At 35.8% G+C, this 23,470-nt stretch overlaps 1 protein-coding gene across 2 annotated transcripts in view; it reads right to left on the bottom strand.

Annotated features, from left to right (window-relative positions):
* LOC122799771 (protocadherin alpha-C2-like) overlaps window positions 1–23,470 on the bottom strand; it is a 192,895-nt gene that overhangs the window by 55,438 nt on the left and 113,987 nt on the right. Inside the window, exons 2-3 of one of the 2 annotated variants that reach the window (XR_006364501.1) lie at window positions 9,255–9,307; window positions 9,041–9,168 (exon numbers count right to left, since the gene is read on the bottom strand). The gene's annotated coding sequence lies outside the window, so the exon portion shown is untranslated. The remainder of the gene's footprint in view (window positions 1–9,040; window positions 9,169–9,254; window positions 9,308–23,470) is intronic. The other variant, XR_006364502.1, reaches the window with a different exon arrangement.

Here is a 23,470-nt window from a genome sequence, read left to right as displayed (position 1 = left end):
ACATTTCAGGAAAAACATGTTCAGTATTCTCTAGCTCCCCACAATATATTCAGATTCTATCTTTTATTATTTTATATGGCATATTTGCTTTTACTGGAAGCCTGTTTATAGACAACCTTCACAAAAAATCTGTACATTCCATAAATTTTTCACATCTTTTCATTCTTGCTTTTACAGGTTTTACTTTTTTATCCTAAGTGCCTCCAAGGGTAAATATAATAAAATGTTCCCATTATATTTTCATACCATTCTTTCCTGTTCTTTTCTATATTTCTTAAATCAATCTTCCATAGTAATATTTTATTTTGATATAGTTAATTTCCATGCAAGTAATTCCTTTGCTTCTTTTTAAGCATTTAAGTTTTTCCCATATTGCATTTATTTTCCCTGTATAATCTTTATTAACAATTTTCCTTTTCCCTGTATTCCTCTCAGTGTATATATATATATATATATATATATATATATATATATATATATATATATATATATAGATATATATAGATATATATATATATATATATATATATATATATAGATACACACACACACACACACACACACACACACACACACACACACACACACACACACACACACACACACACAGCTGGGTTTATTAAACCCGAACCTCCTTCCTTTTTGTAACATAAATAATTCCTCTTTTAATAGGGTTCAATCTAGATACACACATAAATGTAAATAACACATTTAATAATTCTTTTTCACATTCTAGTGGTATCATAAACACACTTGCTAGATGAGCCATCTTACCTAATATTACTGAATTAATTAAACATGCTTTTTCCTATATGTAAGTTTAAATGTTCACCAGAATATACAAGTGTTCCTTATTTTAAGTATCATATCTTCCATTCTGTCACTCTCTGTGTTCAGTGCCAAACATTATTTCCAGAATTTATATTTCTTTTTTATTAAACTGAATACCTCTTATTTTTCCTGAAAACTCCAGTCCTTTACTCCTTTCCTCAATAATATTTAAACCTAACACCTTTAATTCTTTGTCATGTTTCTTAATAGCTATACTCATCCATTCTTTTTTTAACACCTAGTAATAGATTGTCCACATAAAATGAACATCACTGGAATATGAATTCCCTCTAGTGTACAATATTTAGTTTCCTCAATTACTAAGTTTATCTTGGTATCTTCCACATTCATAATTAATGCAAATACAATACTACTTTCTGGGAATCCTTGCTTAATACCACTCTTTATTTCTATTGTCTCACTTAAGCAACCATTAACCACTAGTTTCACTTTATTTTGCCACATACTGATTTCAAAATGTTTATTATATTACTTATATTCTTTCAAAATTTCCCATAACTATTCATACTGAAGCTTATCAAATGCTTCAATTGCTTCTCCTACTAATATTATCAATTCTGATTCCCTATTAACTGCATAATCTACCAACTGTCCTATTATCATTAAATGTTCTTGACATCCTTTTTCTTTTATTCTAAAAATATTTTATTCAATAACTTATTAGCCTTATTTACTATTCTTTTTTCTACTATTTTCATAAAAATCTTATAATCAACCTTGTTTAATACTAGTGGTCTCCATTTTCTTATATCTATTCTTTCTCCCTTTTCCCATATAAATTTCATTGCACTCATACATATTTTTTTCATCATTTAGCTTTTTCAAACTATTCATTCAACACCTCTAAAAATAGTCTGTTTGCTATTCTTTCATGTCCTTATACATTAGATAGTGAAGTCCACCTAAACATGTAGCTGCTTCTACATGTATTGTTTTCAAAACATTTTTAAATTTTATCACTGTAATCTTTTCTTCCATTCTCTTACTGTCTTCTTCAGTTAATTTTTTAAGTTCCCTCTATTTTTTCTTACAGTGTCACATATGGAAAAAGTTTTCAAAATATGTCTTTTACTGTCAGCATTATTTATTTTTTTGTATTCACTATACACCCGCCTTTATTCCTTAGCTCACTTATTATTCTTATTTTTTCTTTAACTATTTTACTAAGGTATGGTGCAACTTCCTTTCATCCTTGTAAAAAATATATTTCTTGGAATAACATGTTTTTAATTTTCTCTTGGTTCATTTTGTATATTTTTCTCCTTTTCTACAAACTCTTCTTTATTGTCTATTATGTTCTCAAAGACTTGGTTACTGATTCCCTTATATTTACAACTATATTGTATCCTTTTTGTCCTTTGTCATTCCAGAACTTCTTTTTATATTTTGTTTATAGACTAATCCACCAACTTGTCCAATCTTTATAAAATTCTCTCATGTTTATTTGATCTAACCATTGCTGGTGTATTATTTCCTTTACATACTCATTTAACTCTGATTCATTAATTCATTTTATCCATCTATCTATTTTTATATAGCCTATTTTTTCTTGAATCTCTATCCAAATTACTACACGGTCTGAAAAACCCATAATTTTAACTCCTTGATGTAATATCCTTTAACTGATACTATAAAATAATCAATTTTAGTTCTCAGCTAAAGAAAAAATCCACACTAGTAAAACACCAAAACGGAATGTAGCACAGAACGCCAAAAGCAGATAAACGTATTTTAATAAGAACGTTTTCGCTGCTGTTAAACAGTAGCTTCCTCAGACAATAAAAATAAGGCACCAAGGTGCTTTATAGCAGATAAGACATAGCCAAGTGACATCATTTCCTGTACAGGTAAAGCTCATGCTCATTATTTAATTAAACAAACACCAAGGATCAAAAAATGTTTTACCTGGCGTTGCCATCTTAAAAAGCTAAAACATAGCTGGTAAATGAGCAAATACACATACCCGACCCAGCAAGACCCTATTATAGTAGGTGTAAACAGTTTTTATATATGTTATAAAACATTCTTAAATAAAATTTAAAATAAAAATGTATATAAGAAAATATAAAAATATATATATGTATCAAAATATATATCTATAAAAATAAAGATACTCCAAGTGCCCTCAAATGGGACATAAATAACATCGCTTACAAGCAGCAACATAATTGACAATACAAGCCAAGTCTCCAAAAGAGTTTTTAGTTATTATACATTTGCATTCTTGTACAATTTTATAAAAACTCATATTTTTAAATCCAAGCTTAATAATGCACCAAGAAAAGGCCCAAAGATACAGTAATTCAAACAATTTAGTGACCTTTAAGGTCAAGATCTAAGGTAACTTTTGTATTTTAATATTACAGAAATGTTGCATGCTTCATTTAAACCTGGTGGGGCAAAGGCGTTAAGAAGAAGTTGCCATTCCAACTCTTTTATTTCCAACAGTAAAGGTTGGGGCCCCCCTCTTATCCCCAAAGTTACCATGTCGATCCCCATAAAGCAAAAACTGTGCCCAGGGTTTTCCATGATATGCTTTGAAAGGGCATTGTCCAGTTTTTGCTTTTTTATAGCATAATTATGTTGGTAAATTCTGTCTCGTAATCTACGGTCAGTTTTACCAACATAATATGCCCTGCAACAGTTGCATAGGGCAATGTACACCACAGACCTGGTATCACAGGAAATTCTGTGTTTGATGAAATATTTATCATCTTTGATGGTAAAAGAGTTCCCTACCTTTATTAGTCTGCACAAGTTGCACATGCCACAACTAAACGTACCAGTTTGTCTCGATGTTATGTTTTGTGTGTCCCAAGTTTGCAGTAAGTCTTTAAGGTTTTTGCCCCTTTAAAAACAAATAGGGGATGAGCGCCCAAGGCTTCAAGCAAATATGCGTTGTTTAAAATGAACTGCCAATTTTTCCTAATGATGGAACATACTATACTAGCTTGATTGCTGTATGTAACAATGAACCTAGAGAGCTGATCACTAAAATTTTGTGTAGGCTCATCAAGATTGCAAGAAGGAACTCCGATAGGCAAACAATCAGTAAGTGAATCAGCCAAGGCAAGAGTCTGTGAAAAGTTCCTTTTAGTACCCTCAAGAAGGGGTGTATAGAACCCTGAAGCCCTTTTCATAGAGACTTCATCGATCAAACTGTCAATCAGTTCACACGGGTATCCCCTGTTTAAAAACATATTCTTGAGGGTGGAACACTCGTCCTCAAAAGCCTTGGATGTATTACACATACGTGTGGCTCTAACAAGTTGACCCTTTACAATCGATCTTTTTTGTTTCCATGGGTGACTGCTGGCAAAATGCAAAAAAGCATTACAATATGTATGCTTCCTATAAATGCTAGAAAAAATGCCAGTATTGGAAAGATCTTTTGTGAGTTTGACATCTAAATAATCAATTTCGCTGGCAGAAAATTTATAAGTGAATTTTAAGAAAGTGCAAGACTCATTCATGTCCTCGACCAACTTTGTTGCAATGTCAAAGTCGCCCTGAATGAGAATGAACACGTCGTCCAAGAATAGAGTATAAAATTTATTGACATTTTTGAATAACGGATTCTTAAAGAGGACGTTCATTTCCCAGTAGGCGACCACTAAGTTGGCCACACTGCCACCACAAGGTGAACCCATAACGATTCCCCTTTTCTGTAAGTAGTAGCAGTTGTTAAAGATAAAGAAATTGGAGGACAAGATAATGTCCAGCAGAAGAGTAACTACTTCGATTTCATCTTTCGAAGCATTTAAATGAAGTAACATTAACTCAACCCATTCCAATGCTTCTTGATGTGGTATAGACGTATATAAGTCTACCACATCAATGGTAAGAAAATTATTGGAAGGTGAGAAAGGGACATCATTAATAGCTTGCAGAAAGGACCAGGAATCTTTGCAAATTTGCGGTAATAACTTCAGATATTTTCCCAAAATATGGTCAACAACTTTAGAGCAAGGGTGGGTGATAGAACTTCTCCCATCAACAAGGGCATCATCCATCATTAGGAAAAATTGGCAGTTCATTTTAAACAACGCATATTTGCTTGAAGCCTTGGGCGCTCATCCCCTATTTGTTTTTAAAAGGGGCAAAAACCTTAAAGACTTACTGCAAACTTGGGACACACAAAACATAACATCGAGACAAACTGGTACGTTTAGTTGTGGCATGTGCAACTTGTGCAGACTAATAAAGGTAGGGAACTCTTTTACCATCAAAGATGATAAATATTTCATCAAACACAGAATTTCCTGTGATACCAGGTCTGTGGTGTACATTGCCCTATGCAACTGTTGCAGGGCATATTATGTTGGTAAAACTGACCGTAGATTACGAGACAGAATTTACCAACATAATTATGCTATAAAAAAGCAAAAACTGGACAATGCCCTTTCAAAGCATATCATGGAAAACCCTGGGCACAGTTTTTGCTTTATGGGGATCGACATGGTAACTTTGGGGATAAGAGGGGGGCCCCAACCTTTACTGTTGGAAATAAAAGAGTTGGAATGGCAACTTCTTCTTAACGCCTTTGCCCCACCAGGTTTAAATGAAGCATGCAACATTTCTGTAATATTAAAATACAAAAGTTACCTTAGATCTTGACCTTAAAGGTCACTAAATTGTTTGAATTACTGTATCTTTGGGCCTTTTCTTGGTGCATTATTAAGTTTGGATTTAAAATATGAGTTTTATAAAATTGTACAAGAATGCAAATGTATAATAACTAAAAACTCTTTTGGAGACTTGGCTTGTATTGTCAATTATGTTGCTGCTTGTGATGTTATTTATGTCCCATTTGAGGGCACTTGGAGTATCTTTATTTTTATAGATAAATATTTTGATACATATATATATATTTATATTTTCTTATATACATTTTTATTTTAAATTTTATTTAAGAATGTTTTATAACATATATAAAAACTGTTTACACCTACTATAACAGGGTCTTGCTGGGTCGGGTATGTGTATTTGCTCATTTACCAGCTATGTTTTAGCTTTTTAAGATGGCAACGCCAGGTAAAACATTTTTTGATCCTTGGTGTTTGTTTAATTAAATAATGAGCATGAGCTTTACCTGTACAGGAAATGATGTCACTTGGCTATGTCTTATCTGCTATAAAGCACCTTGGTGCCTTATTTTTATTGTCTGAGGAAGCTACTGTTTAACAGCAGCGAAAACGTTCTTATTAAAATACGTTTATCTGCTTTTGGCGTTCTGTGCTACATTCCGTTTTGGTGTTTTACTAATTTTAGTTCTCAAGTTGCTCCTTTTGTATGTCCAATGTTTGTTTTTCCATAGGTTCATTTTACTGCTTTTGATCATATCTGAAATGACTTTTACATCTGCCCCATCTTTTTGCCTATGTCTTAAACCACAATTGAAGTCTCTCACTACTATCACTTACATATTTACACTAGCTTAATGAAGAATTTTCCTAAACATAATCTCTTTGTTTTTGTAAAGTATAAGCATAGAGTGTAATAACCCTGTTTTTTGGTTCATCCATCTTATATCTAATATTACTATTCTTCCTAATACTACCAATGTATAATCCAGAATTTGTAAGCATTCTTTACATAAAATTGCTATGCCTGAGCATTTTTCTTCTCCTAAGTGCCATATAACCTTGCCTTCCCACAACCTATTAACTGTATTCTTTTCCACTTCTGTTGTTATGCATATATCTGTTAATAGTATAATATCCATATCTAATATTCTACACTATTCCAACACTCTTAGTTTTTGTTGAACATTCTTTATACTATTCACATTAATGGCTAGGATTCTCACTTTACAAAAAAGTTTCTGCTGCTTTTATCCTTTTCCCTTTTTTTGTTTCCTCCTATACATATATTTTTAAATTTGAGCTTTCTATCTTTCACTCTTTTCACAACAGCATTTTATTTTTCATTTTAACTTTTATCCATTTGTCTTCCCTTCATCACTTGAATTACTTACTTTTTCTTCCCTCCCCCTTTTTATTTTGTTTCCCTCATGCATACTTTTATTTCCATTCTTATATTTTCTTCATTCATTTTTTTATTTTTGTGTTTCTTCTGTATTATTTACTAAAACATTCTCCCTATCTTGGTCTGACTGTTTCCTGTGTATAATTCTCTTTGGCATTACAGTCCATCCATGAATGTCCTATTTTTTCATACTTTATACATTTTTGCTCATATTGTTTTGCTTCATGGCCAACTTTGCCACAAATAAAACATTGCTTTTTGTCACATTTGTTAATTAAATGATCATTTTTACAATACAATAAATATGTCTTTGGTTGTCCCCAATATATAATCAATCAGTTATTGCCTATTAATTACACTTGGCAAATGCATTATTTTGTCATTTTTCATTTTCAGTTTAATACCATATTTCCATCCCCAGTCCATAAACTTCTATTATCATAGATTTTGGTAATGTCCATTACATCTCTACACACAGTTTTTAAATAGTCTTTTAACTTATTTCTTTCAACTTCAGTTCAAAATTGTATAAGTACTCTTTTTTTGCTTATCTGTTAAATGCCTGCACAACATGTAAGTTCCAAGGATTTTCATTCTTTTTTCATACTGTTCTAAGAATTTTGCATATAGTGCACCTCCTCAAAAAAATGTCAAAAAAGTATCTTTGTTAATACAAATAAATACTCTTATTTCTCTTGGTTCAATTCCCAGTGTGGTGAAATGATGCTGTCCAATATTTCATATCTGTCCACTTTCTTTTCTGTTTTGCTACTTATCCTCACCTGATGCTGTCTTCTTACGTCTGTTTTCTTCTCTTCTCTTCTTTTGCCTTCTCTTACCATTTGTGTGCATGATTTCTTTTCTTCCTTCCTTCCTTATTTCCTGAACAACTTCTTTTTGTATTCTGTCCATTATTTCTCCCCACAACACTGCCATCTTGCTTTCCGGCTCACTGTGTTCAATTAGTTCTTTCAAATAAACACTGTACAATCTGCCCAACTGGAGGGTTGTAACAACATACTCAGGTGTTGTAGAATGTGTTGAAAACAAATTTGTTGAAACAAATCTTCTGAATCCATAACATCTACCTTGACTCCTTCTTTTTGCCTTTTAACTAGCTCTCCTTCTTCTTTCTTCCCTTCTCCATTCTCTCCACTCCAGTCAACCTCCAACTCATTATTTACCATATCTGACCTTTTTGCTGTTTGATTAAAAGCCTCACTCAGCTCCAGTATTTGAAAGACATGATCTTTCTCTTTCATTGTTAATTTTCCACTTCCTGCTTCTCCATGCTGCCTTCACACCTGAACTTAGTCCTTGTACGGAAAGAGTAGGGGAAGTCCCCCGATGCCTTGGCCAAATTTCTCCTAGAAGTATAAATATCACCTCAGGTCTCCCCTGAAAACAGGCTATTAATCTAGTGGGACTAGACTGGTCAACAAACAGATAAATAAAAATAAATCAAAACATTATCAACCCATTATGTGACAAATATCACAATACCATTAAAACAAAGAAAAAAAAATTAAGTCCCTCTATGGATCTGCACTTGCAAACTTCCATAAAGAAATTATATGTCATGAAAATTGACATCTTAAAGATGAAAAATGCTGCAGATATTGCTAACCTCAGAACATTGCAGACACTGAGCTTTACAATGGAGCAAACTTTATACCAATAGTGTTCATCTTCATTACTTCCTAAGGATTTGAAAGCATTTTAACAGTACTGTATTTGTAAATAATAAGGTAACATTTTCTAGTGCATTAGAAATTACTCACATTATCACTTATTTTCACTTATTTGCATAGGCATGCATTTGTGTAACTCAGATCTTAAAATGTATTGCTATTTTTGTTTAAACTACCATATTTTTACTCTCTCTCTCTCTCTATATATATATATATATATATATATATATATATAAATATATATACTAGCAACAGACTGAATGGCACAGGAGAAACAAGACAAAAAAGATAAAAGACTTGAAAAGTGGGTGAAAACAGGAAAAAAAAACAGAAACAGAACAAACATTAAGGCTAGATAAATGGAAAGGTTAAATATTATTTGTAGCATATCTACCATTTAAGAAACCGACAGATAAAGGCAAGTATCTTACAGCTACCACATTGTCTTGGAGAATTAACAAAAAATAATATCAGAGGACATATAGTGACAGGAATATAAAAACTGTTACCTTAAAATCTGTTAGAACTACTGTTTAGGTATGCATGTACGTCATTTACTTCACTCTTGGCAAGCAAAAGTAGCCTCACTTGTTTCATCATCGAGGATGTCCTGGTTCTTATCCAAGAGTTAATGATACTATGAAACAAAGAGAAAACTTCTGAAACAAGTTAAGTTTACTTCCAAGCGAGTACCTAAAAATAGCGGCCAGTAGCATTACCTACCCTGTCTCAATCCTTATAATCAGATCATTCCAGGAATCCCACATTTCCTTTCTCTGGAAAAAAAGTCATAAATTATCCCTCTGCACAAAGGAGGAAATTCAACAGACATTAATAACCTTACATTTACAGCAATCTTAACTCCCCTTGCCAAAATACTTGAAAAATGTATTCGAAAATAATTGCTAGGCTACCTCTTGCAGGAGGAACTCTTATCCTCTACACAAAATGGCTTTCGTAACTAGCACCGCCCTTCTAACCTATGTAGATGCTGTCAATAAAGCTACGAATAATGACAAACTAGTTTCTTCCTTATTTCTAGACTTGTCTAAAACCTTCAACACTGTTTCACACCAAACTTCTACTTCAAATGTCCTCATTAGATCTCTCTCAGCCAACTCTTCTATGATTCAAAAGCTACCTGTTCAATAGGTATCAGTCAGTAAAATGGTATTCTGTACTCTCTTCTTACCTCCCAGTCACTACCAGTGTACCATAAGGGACTATACTTGGTCCCCTCCTCTTTAACATTTTCACCAACACCCTCTATATATTCACACAACAGGCCACCCTAACACAATATGCAGATGATTCCACTCTCATTTGTACATCTGACAACATGATATACCTCCACAAAATTATTCAGGAAGCTTTAACAGACACTGAAACATGGCTTAGTAACTCACAGCTCATGCTCATCCCAAAAAGATCAAACTACTGCTTTTTTCCCCAAATCCCTCTCACATGAAAAGAACAACATTTAAAGTCCTCTCTCTTGATAATACAACCATTGAAGTCACATCTATTAGTAAATTGAAGTCACATCTATTAGTAAATTACTAGGGGCGATAGTGAATGACAATCTTACATTTGACTTACATATACAAAACTGCATAAGAAAAACTCATCAAAAACTAGGGATGCTTTACAGAGCCAAAAACTTTCTCACTGAAGCAACTAAAACTATACTTGTCACTACTTATCTCCTCCCCACACTTCTTTATGGTGCTCCCATCCTTACTAACCTCCAGGCTTCACACAAATTAAAACTTGAACAATGCTATAACAAAGTTGCTAAATTTGCAGCTCATACCCCTTTCAGAACACACCACTGTATAGCACTGAAAAACCTAAATTGGTCAGAACTGCCACACATCAAGTAACATATACACAATTTCTTACCACCTATAAAATTATCCAGCATCCATCTGCCTGTCCAGCACTAAAAAACATTCTACACAACTATGTTCCCAGTCAGTCATTGTGATCCACTGACAAAAAACTCCGGTGTGTCTACAAACTAAGCAAATATGCTGGGCATTGTCTGTACTCATACAAGGTTGCTAAGGCCTGGAACTCCTTACCTGCATCCATCAGGTCTATACTATCTCTCCCATCTTTCAAAACCACTCTGAAAGACTTCCTAGCTAAAATCTGTCTCTGTTCTTACTTACATCCAGGATAAACTATATCCATAAATGTGAAAATGTATCTTTTCATTCATTACTCTCCCTTCTTCACTAACCTCCTTACTGCTATCTAATTCTCTTCCCTGACTTTCTCATTAAATATACCATGAGCCTGTTTTTCCCTAACTTCATATTCTAATTCTTATTTGTATTAGACTAACTTACCTTTAATTTCTCTACAAACTGTCTCAAATTTCTCTAAATATTAAATGATGCCAAACACGTATTATTGATTTTTACCAATCTTTTATATTATGTCTAATTTGTTATAATTATTTAAACTGCAGCTGTTTTTTGTTTTATTTTGGAAGATTGTAAAATTATTGTTCTTAAAATACTTTGTAATAATTTGGAGCTTTTCTCCCCTGGCCTCCACTGAAAATGCACTTCTACCCAGTTGGACTTTCTCAGTAATCAAATATCAATAAAGAAATAAAAACTTTACAGAGGTAGGGTCACACTATCAGACACTGACTTGAAAAGCAACAAGTTAAACTAATCCTATGTGGTAAAGCAACCACTCTACTTTACCTATCTATATAAGTGGTCTGAAACAAATATTTTGTTGTATTCTAAAGAAAAACATTTTCCTGGCAGGTGGAACAAAATAATATAACACATTTTATTTCAGTCTTTGGAGTTAAAGCTAGACTGATTGCATATAGTCTGCATCAGCAGACTGGAGCATACTTTCAAAATAAAGCAATAATAATAACAGTCTTTTGTTAATTAGGTAGGTCCACTGGACACAAAGTCCCTTTTCAGGGTCAACCTAGGAGCAAAGCTTGGTTAAGTGATTTGCTCAAGGTTACATAGTAGTCAATGAGAGCTGAGAGACTCAAACCCTGTACTACAAGAACTGTAGTTCACAGCCTTAACACTTTGTGCCAACTGCCAGCCTACTTGTAGTTGTCTCCTGTCTGGCAAACACCAGAAAATATCAGGTAAATCAAACAATCTTATTTGGGTAATGAGCTAAAAGAATATTTTTACTTTAACAATACAATAAATTGCCGAGAACAAGTAAGTAGAATGATCATGCTTTTTGGGGAGGGTTGATTATGTCACCATCATTTTTATTCTCTGAAAGGAACACAGGAAAGCTATTTTACTAGGAAATTAGAAAATTTTGCCGCACAAACATTTTAAAAGCCACAAATATGAATCCAAGGTTTTAAAATTCCCAGCTTTCAAATATCATATTGTCTACACACACATTGTTCAGAACTGCACAAAACACAAGGATACATGCAACTCACCACAATAATTGTTGTGGAATCAAACCCCACACTTCTCGCATACAGAACATGCCACCAACACCAAGTAACCATAAGCCCAAAAATAACTCTATATCTAACCCTAACAGTAAATCCACAACTAAACTTAAACTGCTCATTAATAGCTACAAAAGCCAAAACCTCATTCCTGACCTCCAAGTGTATCCTAATAGTCACTGACTTCAAGTACTCTAGTATGAACAGCTAGCTAAATGCCATCTCATTCAAAGTAACATTCACAAAAACTAGCCTTTCAGCCATTACAGCATTCATACAGTGATATTTGCACAAACTGTCTCAATCAGCCTACTGTCAAACAAATGTCATTTAAAAAAGTAACATTCGGGCAGTTGGCACAGGGGATTAAGATTCGGAGCAATAGTGACCTGTAACCTTGAGCAAGTCCCTTACTAAGACATTGCTAATGAGTCACTCCTGAAAAGGGAATGTGTGTCCAGTGGGCCTACCTGGTTAACAAAGGGGTGTTATTATTACAATTATTATTATTATTACAATTATTATTATTATTACTATTATCTTTGGAGAATCATGCATTGCCAAAAGAAGCCAAATAACTTACCTGTTTTCCATAAAATTAAATCATTTACTTTACAAGAAACCAGTTAATCAGAAACCATGTCCTTGCAATGGGAATGTAGATAGTGTATACAAAGTTGCCCTCAAATCATTCCTGAATTGGTTGGCATATATCCCCCTTTGCAACAGAAACTTATTTAGAGCATGTTTGCTTCTGTTGGAGTGACTCTTCATCTCTGCAGCACCAATGCTTTAGAACACAGTTTATACCTGACACACACAATTTATTTGAGTAACTAGCTCCTGGTTCTTTTTTTCTTCTGTTACTGCACTGAAATTGTTGTTACAGGATTTTTTTGTACTGCAAACATTCATGGAGAGAGGTAGGGTTTGGTGTGGTCCTGCAAACCTAGTGATTCCCAGCATCACAAATCTAACATTACTCTAATTGCACTAAGAAGTGATTTTATAATCTTTTGAGTAAATGTACTATACATTTCTACATACATTTTAAATGAATATTATTGGCAGAAGATGAAGAAGCACATAAATAAGGTAAGTATCTCTTCTTTTTGAACTATATTAGCTCAGAAAATCATCATTAGTAAACAATAAGATAGTTAGACTGTAATAGATATGGATGTGCAAATTACCGATATGCAAACACACACATTCATACACACTAACAGAGCGATAGAGAGAGAGAGAGAGAGACAGTATATGGCTGCTTGTTTATTACAGGAAATTACATTGAGTCATGTTCTGAATGTGAGTGTAAGCACAGTGAAGGGCCACTCACAAAGTGTCAAAAGATAGAGAAAAAAAAATGAATAAGTGGGATAAAGCCAAGACAGATCATGCCATAGGGGAAGAAACTGCTCCTCGAAGTTCCACATTGAAGATTCCATCATCATTCTATATTAACCATTTAACTGGTATCAATGTTCCACAAAACTGAATTATTCCCTTAATGGGCCTAGTCCACAAATAAAATAACCAGTTTTTAACCATCCTATGACCATGGCAGAATTCCCCATTTTAAGACGGAAGGACAATAGTCAGGGTAAATTAAACCATTCCATACTTCTGCCAATACAGCAGATACCGGAGCCTGCACTGGCCTTTGTGTTAACGAGGAGGCTGTACCTAACATAATCCCCCCAACATTACAAAACTTATTGATATTAGTTGAAAAGCATGCATGCAGTAGTTTTTTTTTTTTGGAAGATACCCAGTGTGGCATTAGCAAAATGTTCTGAAATGTAAGAAGTTTGAAACTCAAATGCCTGCCATCATTCCAACTTCAAGCCCTACTGATTTGCCAGTAACCTGCCAAATAACGTTATTTAATGAAAACAGACCAAAGTGGAACCCAACCTGGACACTCTGTGCATATCCCAGCTCCTATGAAACCAATATCATGCAGCAAATGGCTGACTTTAGAGGAAGATAACATGAAGTAAATGGCTGTCCATTACCCTAATCCATTCGTCCCAACTACCCATACTGGATATTCTGAGCACATCTGTAACTGTATGGTACATATACGTCTTCCAATTAACCCCCACCCCCACTGTCCATGCAGGAATACTTCCCTCCCTCCAGATTCCATGCCCCTATGTGGGTTCCAGACTGAAAGGGTCTGTCACGCATTCAGGATTTTGATTCCCCCCAACAGATATTCCTCGTAAACTGAAATTCAACACTGTAAACCAGAATAAGTCGTAATTCCTATATATGTAAAGAAAAACCAGTATATTTTAACTATCCATGACCTTCCTAGTTGAAGTTGTGAGTAAAAGTCATTAATATGAATCATGTTTTGCCCAGTTGCTCAGGGGATCCTCAAACCTAACTCACTAATGGCAAATTGTAAATCTCCAATGCTGGTCTGTTATCCACTAAAATCATTCCCTCAAGCTTTCCTAATGACTTGCCAGCAACCACAGTGTAGGTGAAAATGATCAAAAATATGAGGCCGGACTTAACAAAACAGTATACCTGCCCTTATAATTGCAGACATCTAGCACTATTTCTTTATTGAGCACCCCAAACCCCCACTGTTTATTATGAAGCATGTGTATCACAATCTCAGCCAACTGACATTATAAATGTACTGGATTCTATGCAGGATATGAAGGCTGAGAACTCAAATATGTACCATCACTTACTAACTTTGGTCCTCAATGATTCCTCGCAAGATGTGCGGTAGTGAGTACCGCTCAAACCATGCCTTCCCACATGGCTAAACAACTAATAACCTTACCCCATGGTATCTTCATGTCCTTTCCCTGTCAGAGATCTATACAATTTTATAAATAAATGTAAAGTTACCTAGCATTATTCCACAACATTATTAATTCCTCACTAGAGTAACCATATATCTAACTTCTTTACCAGCTGGAGTAGAGTTATGCATCCAACAGCCATGCTACATTAATATCAAAATGGTTGTCTGACCTGAACAAGCAACAAGTCGTTATGCGAAGCTAGAATCTCAATACCTCATACTAGAAAATCCCAGCCATAAAAATTTTGAGCAGACCCAAGTCGTTACATGAAGCTAGCATGTCAATAAACCATAAAAGTCAATCCCAGCACCAACAACAACCCTGGAAGAGTAAAATCAGATCTGGAAGCCCTTTCTGGATAGCTGTTAAGAATGCCCCAAAAGGGGTTACAGATTCTGCATACTATAATGCAGATTGGTGTTGAGTCTATAACATGTTTAACAACATCTCCTCTGCCCCTCCATAAGAGATTTGGACACAACAACAGTGAACAGCAGGACCAAGGACCAAATACCAAAAAAACATTGCACTACTTCCTACAAACTTAACATGTCATGTTGATGAAATCCCCATTTGCACTGGCATGTCCAGAACTCAAAATGCTACAAAAAAGCCAACATGAGACAAATCAGGGCATTCCATGAAAATCTGTACTAAGGTATTGTACAAGAAGCCTGGTCTTCTACTTCCCTGAACACCCCTCACCCCAAATTCAATATAGCATTTCCATCCTTTCCTTTATGTAATGCTCATCTCTTGTCCTTCTTGGCTCCAGTGTTCAATAATCTTGTACAAGCCAATGACAACGGCGAAGAAAAGGCCAACACAGGAGATATTTAACACTCATATTGGAATTTCACTTAAAACGCAGGCAGGCATACATATATCAAAAGAAACCATATGACCATGTTCTCAGCTGCAAATAGTATACCTCAGGAATAGAAAACAAAATACCAACTACAGCAAATGGTTTTAGTTGCACATATTGTGCTCTCCTCCCACATTAATTCTTCTCTTTGAAACACTGACAAGCCAATGGGGATTTCTGATTCACCACACCCTTTTACTAAGAAAAGCTTATGGAACTTTTAGTATAGGATGAAGGGGAAAATGTTGATATTTTGGTTATAAAGTAGGCAAAGAAATGGATTTCAGACATAGATCTCAATAACTACCACAAAAGAAGTGACATTTTAATGGTGTCAATTACAACAAATATAGCTATGTAGTTAGGGCATGCCAAAGTAAATGCATAAGACTACATGTTGCTGGATAGAAACAGTACATAATAAATGAGTTGTACATATTGTAGACAACTCCATGCAGTCATGACCAAAGCAATGCAAAGAAACTTTAAATACCCTTATAATCCATGCAGGTAGAGACTCTTGCACCCCCTAATTAAATTTTGAAGATGCACAGTTTGCCATATGTCAAGGGATTGTGAGCACTGACCATTTAGATACACATATTGATGGGTGTTGTTTTACAATGAACAATGCATCTTCAAATGACTCTTCTATAACAAGGCATAATAAGCCTTCCTCTGCATAAAAAACAAAAAGAAAAATCATTGTAATGCCATCTAGGATGAGGTATAAACAATATGGAAATAAGAATTGCAGTTATAAATGAAACAGCTGTGCATTCAAAACATGACCAAAGGCAATCCTAAAGACAGCTATATTTCTCACAAAAGGCAGCAACAAATGTCAAATAGCAAAATATAACATTTAAGAACTATAGGAAACACAAGAGAGAGAAGCACAAAAGTTGTAAAGAAAATAAATTAGTAAGGCAAAATGAAGTCAAACAGAAAAATAAAACCACAGACTAAGGTAAATATTGTAGACTCTGCTAAGAATGAAACTAAGCTCTTATACATATACTAAGGAAAAGTATGAAGCTAAGGGTTTCTTGAAAATACTTAAGAATGGAGCTAGAATATGATCAGAACCAGCCAGGCAAAATAGGTAATACAATGGAGCTGTTGAGCATTCACAAAATCGCTGAAATGCTGGTTGGTAACAGTTGATTTGCTCAAGAACAATTTATGAATGAACAGTGAAATAAAAGGTAAACAAGATGAGACTCACCTCAGACCCAATAAATAGAGTGGGAAATAATTACACCTTTGAGATCTTTCTTTCAACAATCAGAGGAAACTAAGGATACAGATAAGGACAGCCTACATCGTAAAAGTGAGAGCAAAGGAAATAACAGAGAACCATACATTGGGTTGAGAGGTATGCCCAGCACTACCCTGCTCCCCACAGCCATAACCACTACACCGCGCATGCACAGTGAACAGCCAATACATGGGCTGCCTCATAGCCCACAAAAACAAACCGTCTTGTCAGAAGGCTAGCCTGTCATTTTTCCCTGCAACTATGCCCAACCTTCTCCGTTTTCTCTATGTTCTCCTAACCAAACCATTTTTTCTATGCCAAGGAGGAGACAAAGCCATCAACAATGGGGACACAAAGGCCCAAAATGGGGACACCTCAATCACTGCCTCTACAAACTTAGAAAATCAATAAAACAACAGACATTGCATTAACATGAATGTTCTGAAGGATTCAAAGTCCAAAACTCAATCACCATTTTCTGACCCCAACCCTCAATGATATGCCGAAAACCACAACTCCACGAGAAATGGACCAAACATGAGGCAAAAATCCGAACACCCTGTGGAAACCTGTACAGCTGCAGATCAGCAGTCCTTGGACACTCCCCTCCATGCCGTTCCCCACATCCAACAGCAAAAACCCATCAACACAAATGTCTGCCAAACTGGGAGGACAAAGGTGCAAAACATAGAAAATGCAAACTCTGCATACAACCTCACAAGGCACAGTAAACGTATTCAAGCCTCCTACATTCCTAGTCATGCTATGCGCATGCACAACAAATGGCAACCAATCGCAGGCATCCCACAGCCCCAGAAATCTGCTTCTGCCAACCAAAACATAATGAGAGAAACAAACAAATAAATTCTGCCCATAAACCATACAAGCAAAGAACACGTCAAAACAGAAAATAAACATTCAAACAAAACACATTCATTGCCCCACAACTACCACTGACCTTCCACCAATGATTCGCCAACCAAAAATGGCCATCCTGCCATCAACGAACAAACCCCTGCCTGCCCCTACAAGACATGCCTCTACAAAGCCTGAAGCCAACAAAAGCAACCACAAGCCACTATTGCCATAAAGCCTACAAAAGCCACAAAGTCCTCACAACTTCCAAAGTCAAACAAACAATACCAGATGATCACCACACCTTACCAACCCAACACAACCATCATAGCCAGACATGCAATGGAGAGAAGACAACACCCAAGGAAAGAGGAGGAAAAAAAAAATTATTTACCCAGTACTACCATCCCCCCCAATACCCAAGGTCTACCTGTCTTCCAAACTAACTACAGGTCATCTCGGACGTAACCTTGCCTGAGTAAGTTCACACCAAAATGTGATATCTTACCCAGTTACATTCTTGCAAAACTTATTATGCCCCCCCACGCTTACCTCACTTCCTCCCAATCATCCTACTTTCCCATTTTACCCTCCCCCGACTAGCTTTTTCCCTTATTCCCTTATCCTCCTAAAAACCTGTCACTATTTCTATCTAAAACCCCATCTGAAGATATCCCTGGACAAATTGGTCTGTTACCAAACCTCATTTAGTACTGCAAACAAGTAATTTTTTGTTTGAAAGTAAATTATTTGAAGCCCACATTAAGTCTTCTTTGCTCCTTCTTAAAAAAAAAAAAAAACAGCAAACCAAAATGACTGCAAATTAAATTCTAATGCGATATCGTTTGCCAACCAAATGATTGTTAAAGGCTTCTTACAGAACTAATCGTAAGCCATCTGTTGTCCTGGGAAGTACACAGACTGATGTCTCTCAACCCAAAGTTAAGGACCAAAAACAGGTTGAGGATCCCACCCCCAACCCAGAAAAAAAAAACACTTTAATATAGGATTAGCTCTCTGGCTTAAGAGACATGAAACCCTGACTGCATAACAGATGACCCAAGATAGATTAAAAGCTTTGGAGATGAAGGAGCAAGCCAAGGAAGGATGGAAGTGAGAGGAGGGAGTTGTCTCACGGAGATGATGACTCCTACAGGAGAGAGTGTGGTATATGGCATGTGACACTATGGGCTGCAGACATACAGGCCTTTACCAAGCTATGCTTCTGTGGCAGCCTTCATGGGTAATGGGCAGAGATAAGCATATCTATAGGTGAAGGCATAAAAAGCCTTCAAATCAGCCATAGGGTTAGGACCATAATGAGAAAAAACCCTGATGGCTACCTTAACGAGAACTTACATGATCAACTGCAACCCTACAGGGGTGATGAATGAGCTAACTGATCATGATGGAAGACAAACAGCCGGAGTACAGAAAGTGTGTGTGTGGGTGTGTGTGTGTGTGTGTGTGTGTGTGTGTGTGTGTGTGTGTGTGTGTGTGTGTGTGTGTGTGTGTGTGTGTGTGTGTGTATGTGTGTGTGTGTGTGTGTGTGTGCGTGTGTGTGTGTGTGTGTATATATACAGATAGATAGCTAGACAGACAGACAGATACAGAGACTGAGATAGACAGGAAACTTTAATATTCATTTTAGTCTCTGCAAAAATACAAACGTGGTTTAGTAGCTATGTGCAAAGCATATTGATGGACCAAAGAGTTCTTCAAAACCATACAGAAGTTGTACAGAAAGTAAAATCTATATTACCAAGGTAAAACCTTATATCGTATGGGTTCAACATCAAAATTATGCAATTTTTAACACTTTCACACTCAGGTCATGGATCTTGGCCAGCACTAACTCAGTTCTAGTATTATTATCTAATAATTTTGTTAAATTGCAGTAGTTGATTTCTGGGTTGCTATTGAAAATACCATTAGGATAGTTTTTGCAAATATCTATCACTGTGTCACATAAAGGCAATACATCTTACCTTTTTAATGTTTCTCAATCCCTACCCACCAGAAAGTAAATAAATAGGGTAAGTAAAATCCAGAGATTCAACTAATTTGGCTCTGAAAATCTAGTCATGTAATCCTCCTTCTTTTAGAACAATGATGCATCCCCTTTTATTTCAGCCTAAAACAGGACAACAGCTGCTCCAAAATAATGTTATGGATCAAGTGCTCTGCAGTTAGTGTAATAGTACCCTGGGGATACTTCACCAGATGACCTTACCTGCTCAGGTGATGTCAGTATTATTAGTAATCAAACTGCTGGCTTGGTTGGCTGTTTCTTGAATTATCTTGCCACTGCTATGTGCTAACAAGAAGAAGGGAATACTCAGACCAATGAAAGGTCTCAATCTATGTGGTGACAACATCACCATTGCAAAATTCCTCTCATAGTTGAGCACATTACAGTATGCCTTGGTCCCCATCAGGAGCGCAAGCCTACCCAGCACCCCTGAGCACACAATTTGTCCATCACTTTTGGAGATAGTCAAGCAGGCAAAACCTCATTATTTCCTCACAATCATCTCCTCCAGATCCTAAGCTGTTAGCCAAACCCAGGTCATCTCATTTGCAGTCATAGCTTCATCCTTGTATGCCACAGATCAAATATTAAAATTTAAAATGTAGTGCCAACATTTAAAAAGAGCAACACAAGTCTTGGGTTATCATTTTAATCTATGTTAGTGAAGCAGATAATCTTTTCTCACCCAGACAATAAGTTTTACAAGAGATTTAATGTGCAGATATCAAGTGCAAATAATGATGAATACAAACATACTCAGTTCTGATTATTCAGAACACAACATGAAGCTATCTAACTCTTACACATATAAATACCTTCCTCTGTGAAGCTTTGGGATTCCTTATTGTGTTTGCTAATCACTAGGGTTAACAAGGACTGTTTACAATGATTGTAAGAGTATAGAAACTTAAAAACAATTACAATAAAACTCACTCACATTTTCAAAGATCCTTCTTAAACATAAATATAGAAAAAAACTGCACCTTAAATATTTCCAGACACAATAAATGTAAGGTATACTGAAATCAAGGGTGGTTTTGTAATATTCTCTAATATCAGTCTCTGGATAGATATCCTTCTGAATTAAATGGTTTTGAAGCATATCTAGCTATGTTTCATGATCACAGGCAAGATTAAAATAACAAACAATTACATTAATGAGTGCTTCGCATAGTGTATTCATGCCTGAATACTCACTAATATATTTACTGCTTGGTCTCTTTTTTTAAAGACTTCATCAGAGAAGCCTAATGACTCATGGCAAAACTCAACAAAAGCACAACTCATTACATTGATGGCTTTTTAATGGGAAATTTTCTTCTGCTTCCCCTATGATCTGAACTCAGTTATTTATATGTTAGGGGATGGAGGGTACAGCCTCAACAACATTCAGGTCAAGTGTTTTTCCTTTTTGCAGAAAGCAGACCATAAAAAACTTGACAATATAAAAACGTCCAAATTTGCTATGCTGTGATTCAATACGTCATTAATGATACCTTCTTCAAAAATAACAAAGTAAGACAAACATAGAATTTATGCAGTAAAACTTGTCACATGACTTAAAAACATCGAGAAAGTATCCCTATTAACTAGATAAAATAAATTGTTTTAGCTTAAAATTTCATTTTAACCACTTTGTACATACTAGTCATCTAACTTCCTTAAATTTCAACATACTCTTAACACTATAATACAATCATTTAATCCAGGTCTTGTGTCAGGTTTTAGATTATTTATTAATTTATTTATCCTTCGTTGACTCAACTAGTCTAGACCCACTAGGTCAGTGATCTCTTTTCAGGAGAGACCCAAGGTAATATTAATACTGCTAGGGGAACTTTGAACAGGACATTGTGAAAATTATTTTACTCTACCTGAGCTATCACCACCTCAAGCAGAAGGGACCTTGGTTAAATGTCTAATCTGAAAGACAATCCTTTTTCAGATCAAAAATAAATTATTTTGTGAGACAGTATCTGTTATTAAAATATTCAGAACTGGTTGTTCATAATAAGTATATATTCTTGCCACTCACAGTTTTTTTAACTTGTATTTTGGAGAAGTATTCCATAATTCTTAATTGTTAATCGCTATGTAATCCAATGTAACTACTGTCTGTTTATTTTAACTGTGGAGCTTTTCTCCCCGTGCCTCCGCTGAAAATGGACCTACGTTCAGTCGGACACTCCCGGTCAACAAATATAAATAAATAAATAAAAATAAATAAATTCTACTTGAAGTAAAAAGCGTTATGTGCTATTCCATATTCAAACTGTATACTAATTAGGTGTCCAGATTTTGGGCCTGATTTACCTACTTTACAATAGCCTTAGTACCTGGAAGGCCACGGTGGTGCAGCAGTTAGCATTGTCACCTTACAGCAAGAGGCTCTCCAGTTCGATTCTCAGCTGAAGCGCCTTCTGTGCGGAGTCTGCATGTCCTCCCCATGGTCGAGTGAACTTTAAAAGACATGCAGATAGGTGCGTGCGTGAGTGGGTGTGCCTTCCTTGTAGGTTGGGCGCAGGGCTGGCAACTCGACACTGTAAAAATCCACTGCCATTACTAAGCGGACTGGTGATCCACTGTGGCAACCCCTAACTGGGAAAAGCCGAAATACATTACTTTTACAATAGCCTTATTACCTATGTTCAATGTCACCAGGTTGAGAAATGAGTTTTGGGAACAAACCCAATTTTTCCAGGGACATCTTCAGTGTTTAGGGGTTAGGAAGAGAGAAAAGGGGGTAGGGCAAGTAAGAAGGGGATGTGGGATGCAAGGATGTTAATGCAGGGATGAAAGGGAAGGGTTCAGTCGAGTTTGAGAAATGAAGGGTTAATTTAATAATGGAAAATTTGGAAAAGTGAGGTAGGTGTAGGGTGGGGCTCAGAGGTTTTATGTGTGTGTAGCTGTGATAGGGATCAGATCTAGGTGTGATTTTGCTACTGCAAGGATTATGTTCATTATGACCAGTAGGTACTTTTGGAATAGGTAGGCCTTGGGTTAAATTTGGTGCGTATAGTGGAATGGGGAGAATGATTAATAAAGTTTTTTTTTAATTCTCACTGGTCTGCCATTACTGTAGCTTTTTTGTATTTTTGCAGTGGGTATTGTTTGTTCGTCAAAGTACCTTTAGCTTCTGCTGAGAGGCTAGATTCTGGGAGGTTAGTTTTTTAGGTATGGCTGGTTTTTGTTGTCTGTTGGAGGTCAGTAAGAGAGGCTGATATGGATTAGCTGTGCATGGTTTCATTTGGTCTTTAGGTAAGGAGTTTGGACATGTTTTCATTACTCTGAAGGGAGATTTGGGATAGTGTTGTTCTCAGGCTTTTTTTATCATCTTTAGCAGTTTTTGTGGGGTCGGCCATTCTAGGATCCCCCCTTTTGGTTTTCAGTTTTACTTCCCCTTGTGACTCGTAACAGTCTAGGTTTGCTTGGTAGGCCTTCGTTTTAGTTTGTCATCGTAGCATTATCATGGACAGGTATGCTGGTTGTTTTGAGCACGTTATATTTTCTTTGGTTGTAGTGGTTAGGCAGTAGTTTTCTGTTGCTGAGGGATTCCCCAGTGCAGGTGGGATATTATCCAGCAGTAAGGTGCCTGCGAATAACAGCTGCTGCCATGCATGTGCAGTGAG

Source organism: Protopterus annectens, chromosome 4.part0, assembly GCF_019279795.1.
Source record: "Protopterus annectens isolate FY-2018-M chromosome 4.part0, PAN1.0, whole genome shotgun sequence".
NCBI lineage: Eukaryota > Metazoa > Chordata > Ceratodontiformes > Protopteridae > Protopterus > Protopterus annectens.
Note: the sequence above shows the minus strand (reverse complement) of the source record. Positions and strands in the feature narration are given on the sequence as shown.